This window comes from Cryptotermes secundus, unplaced genomic scaffold (genome assembly GCF_002891405.2).
Source record: "Cryptotermes secundus unplaced genomic scaffold, Csec_1.0 scaffold973, whole genome shotgun sequence".
Taxonomy (NCBI): Eukaryota; Metazoa; Arthropoda; class Insecta; order Blattodea; family Kalotermitidae; genus Cryptotermes; species Cryptotermes secundus.
Genome location: NW_019745099.1, coordinates 329,361 through 334,390, shown reverse-complemented (window position 1 = coordinate 334,390; position 5,030 = coordinate 329,361). Strand labels below are relative to the sequence as shown.

Here is a 5,030-nt window from a genome sequence, read left to right as displayed (position 1 = left end):
TCAGAGCTGGATTCTGTCTCTATCTTCAAATAGAAACCTACTCAGTTGGGCCCAATCAATAGAGCTAGTCTCTTTCTCCAGACAAAGTCAAGATCACTAACTGTATACAGATATATAAGTTTATAATTATTTAACATTTCTGTAATTTATGAAACCATTTTGGAAGTAATTTTTCTCCATGTTCACACACAAGGAAGTACGTACATAAATATATAAATTACAATATCCTACATTAAACACTGATGTTATTATTGTAAAATTGCACTTATTTGTTTGGTGAGACACATTTTATTCTGCTGGCTTGCAGGTGTAATGTAAGAGGCACTGGTCATAGCAACACTTGTCAGTGCCTGAACACTGTTGATCACTCTGACAAATTGAGGGAGACAAGATTGTACTGCCTCTGACTACAGATGACATTAATGTTCGTGGGCAGATGGGCCGAACTGGAGGACACCTGCCAGTTTTCACTGAAATAAAATGGATTATTGCACGTTATCAAAAAAGAATATACAAACAAATATGAATTAAAAAAACATGACTACATAACATTTTACTGTGGGAGTAGGCCAACTGCTACCTTATAGTATGACAAGATGCGAGGAAATCACAACTTTTCCACGTGAAACATAATGTGTTATCTTCATGGTATAATGTGAAATATTATTCTCTGATATACATATATAGCACAGTATATTTTGCATGTCTGTGCTTAAGTTAAATAATCATGATTTAGTTCAGTTACTTACAAATGAGCAATAGATAGCTTATATGAGACAGCAATAGGTATGAATTACATATCAACATCCAGCACATAGTTAGGAAATGTAATACCTGCAGTAAAGGGCTAAAGGGAGTTTGTCAAGAGCATCTGCTTTTGTTCCATACAAACTTAACTGTGGGAAGAGAAAACACTCAAGAAATATATAGAGAATACAATTTATCTTTATACTAGTGAAGTTAGAACTGATACATACAAAGACAACACAGCAAAGACCCGCCCCCCCCAAAAAATATAGAACAGTGAATATTTTTACTGAGAGTATGATTGTGTAACATGATGTATGGCTAACTAAAACTAAACTAAAAACTAAACTCCATGGACTGTAGTCCACAAGCGAACTATACTGACCAACTGAGCGACCGCCGCTTGTCAGCGAAGTTAGTGCCAACTTTTGCGGATAGAGGATGTCATGTGGTCAGTGCAATGGATCCCTACGGCCGTTAATCTCGGTTTTCTACACTGGAGCCGCTATTTCCTTGAAATAGCTCCTCAATTATCCTGATGCTGAGTGGACCCTGTTCCAGGCCCACTACTTGTCAGAAAATCTGGTAGCGCTGGGAATCGAACCCGGGACATCAACTACAAAATTAAATTTGATCTGCAGATAAATCTTAAACAAACTTAAATATTTTATTATGAAACCCTGAAGTTATATCTGACAAATTTAACACAGATGGAACCTATAACAACAGTTATTATGCACATAAATAGATTATCAGATTGTATGAATACTCATCTATAATTCATGCTAGTGTCATCGCAGAGATTGTAATGTTTTAAGGAAAGTATATGTCATAAGCCATTACCAGAACTTCTTAATAGTTAACAGATGTTGTTCAGTGCAGTAAGGCTAATCCTGAATTCACCCATCTTGAATATCTTACCATGAGTGCCACAGCAGTAGTACTGCACTGTCTGCCAAGGATAAAAGCATGGTAACTGGCACCATAACCTGCATGCACCTCGACTTGGTGCAGAAGTTGTTCTCTGGCTGCTGATGCCAACACCCAGTAATGAAACTAGCAAGATTTTGAAGATCAGCATGATTTCTATGGAAAAGACAAGTCATATTTTTTTAGCTATTCAACTATTCACCACAGCATACATGGCTTTACTGATTTTGAAAATGTTTTTGACATAATAAACAGAACAAAATCTGGGAAATATTATTTAAGATAGTTATACCACATTAGGTGAGAACCATACAAAGTCTCCGTGTACAGACAGTTCCAGTTAATACAGGAACCAAAACAAGTAAAATATTTACAGAAGTTACACAAAGAGTCAGTCAGACAAAGGTGCCCACTGCTACCTATTCTATATAATTTGCATATCGATTCAATCAAGAGCAAATGACTGAGCAATTTAAAAATAAAATTCAGGACACAATTCTGAACACACTACTGTTTACTGATGATTAGATTGTATTTTCAGACTTGAAAGATAATACATAAAGAGCACTTCATACATTATATGTTATTGCAAGAATATAGGATTTACAGATTTATGGAGATAAAGAAAACTATAATATTTAGTTTCAAAGGAACAAACCATCTAATGCTAAATTCATAATAAATAACTAAATAACACTACAAGTCAACTCTTTTAATTGCTCAGGATGTGTAATCTCTTATTTTTAGACAAAAAATGTGAAACTTAAAATTGCACATATTCAGCAACTATTAGGACAATATCCATCCATACATTCATTTATTCCTGTTGCTCCCACTTGGAGCATAGGGCATCCATGAAACATTTCAGTTCCCTTCAGTTTCTTAATCTTAGATAGTTGGTAAGACTTCTTGGATAGGGGATCAGCCTGATGCAAGGCCACTACCTACACAGGACAATACAAACACAGGATAACTGCAGACAAACATCCATGCCTTGAGTGGGATTCGAACCCATGATTCCAGTATTACAGTGGGCGAAGACATTTCAGGCCTTAGGTTGCATGGCCAAAGTGATCTGCTTAGGATAATAAAAGAAATTATATTAGGGAAAGGAAGAATTGATACAGTCCTAAAACTTTATAAAACGATGGCTCTTATAACTTTATTATAAGAATCTGAATCAAGGACAATGAAGACACAACAGAGAAAGGGGACTGAGCTCTCAGAGCTGATACTACTAAAACATCAGCACGTTATATGGTCACCAATAAAACAAAGAACTAACTAACAGGGAACACAGGATGGCCTGAGGAATTTGGGAGAACCAATTTTAATCCTGGAGTCAGAACAGATCATAGAGGCCAATCTGTGATGTTGATGATGAAACCTATTCATATATTCACCAGATAATGTGATGAGAAGTTTCACATATGAAGTTGGTGCTTATATGTTAGGAAAATCTAGGAATGATTTACTTCACAATGCAGTCTGCATGTTTACATTTCATTCTATTGCATCATGCATATGTACCCCACTTTAGATGCTCTTGGTTGCAAGTTCCCAGTTTGGTTCTTCAAAACGTTCTTTGTCTATTGTTATTTCCTTGCATACATGTAACTCCTTCATTTGTTAAAAAAGACTAAGGAATGAAAAAAAGGAAGTTGTTAAATTACAAGAAGAAGGCTCAACTCCCTGAACTCAGGTTTTCACCAAGAATTAGAAGAAGCATCTTCTACAAGATCCTTAATTCAAGACCCTTAAGTGAGTTTCAGAAACATTTTAAAAACTGTGAACACTGAAATAAATAAATAGTACTTTTAATGTAATCTCATTATTAAGCAATGTCATATTTAAAATTTAGATTTTTTTTTTATATTTTATTACTATCTCGCTTTGAAATAACAAAATGAAGATCACCATCATCAAGGTAACAAAGTGAAAAATATCTAATCTAAGAAAATATTTTCATATCACAGCATTGTCTGAACATAACAAAAGAGCCATGAAAATATCTGTACACAGTCATATTACATTCCTGAATAACTTGTTAAAATGAATGGCCAACATCACTTCAGACTATAAGTTCCAGACAGTTCTTCAGAGAACTGTACCAGTAACAATTTCGCAGGATTCCATATGTGCAATAACATGCATGGATTATAATTCCCAGAGGAATTGTAACTAACATAAATAAATACAAAAATAAATAAATAAGGGATCATTCTTTGTCTCCCAAACTGTGTCTTTCTATAAGAATTAAAAAGTATGAACATTATGCAAGATAAGATTAAAATCTTTGTAACTTGAACTAGGTTATTTGAATTGATTTGTGTTGGATCTAACCAAATCAAAGATATGAAATTTTCCTTTGTTTTCATATCTCCATGATAGTTTCCAAGATAAAAAGCCACAAGCAGTAAGTCAAAAGTCCTAAGAATAGCATGTAGCGCACATTTATTTCTATAGAAATTTTAAAACCAGAAGAATATCTGAAGTGTAAAAGAATCATGTTTCTGAACAAGATATCTTGTTTTTAGTCCTGAAGGTAAAGTTTTTTCTGTGATCAACAAATTAAGCACTACACCATGAAGATGTATGGGGAAGTGGATGTATAGATCTACATTTCAGTCCTGAAAGGGGTAATAAAATAAAATTTGTGAAAATACTGACCTGTATCAGAAATTTGTATTATTGGTCTAATTCCAATATGTCCTCTTCATAAATTTTGTGCTCTGTCCTATGTGTATAAACATACAAATGGAATACATCACTTATGTCTTCTAAGTAAAGAGTGATACATCAACTCAAGGAAATAAAACAGCAAGATACCATAATAAGCATGTAACATATGTAGTTAAACTCACATGTATTTAAACTTTCTGGTATTGCTAACTGAAGAAGAGTTTACATATAACTGGTAAAAGAAGTACTGCAAAAACTCTCCACACTTGATAAACAGTACTAACACTAGTTTGTTCAGGGCAAAAATGTGACATGGCTTACTTGGGCCACATAGTAAATTGAAGAATAAATTATGTATTATGCAGGTATCTGATAATACATAATCACTTCACTAGAAGATGCACTTTAGAAACTCCAGCTTACTAAGTATTTCCTCATTATAAGCAACAAACATGAATCAATTATTTCAGATTGACTAAGATAAAACATTGTAGTACAGATTCTTTGTTATTAGTTATAACACATATGCCATGAATAACAAATCTAAGAAGTCGTGTGTATGTCAAGTATATGACCTAGATGACTCTGATGAACTTCCAGTTGATAAAGAAGATTTCAATAACAGAAGCAGAGAGAGAGAGAGAGAGCGACACACACACACACACACACAC

At 34.1% G+C, this 5,030-nt stretch overlaps 1 long non-coding RNA gene across 2 annotated transcripts; it reads right to left on the bottom strand.

Moving 5' to 3' along the window:
* Nucleotides 1-328: 328 nt before the first annotated feature.
* Nucleotides 329-4,776, bottom strand: LOC111875013. Of its 2 annotated transcripts, XR_002844650.2 has the most exons (4): nt 4,542-4,776; nt 4,348-4,414; nt 1,669-1,833; nt 329-470 (listed from the first exon to the last, which is right to left on the bottom strand). It is a non-coding gene; the product is annotated as an uncharacterized LOC111875013 (long non-coding RNA). The 2 variants fall into 2 exon arrangements; XR_002844649.2 differs by having other exon boundaries at nt 4,348-4,775.
* Between the last annotated feature and the right edge of the window lie 254 nt (nt 4,777-5,030).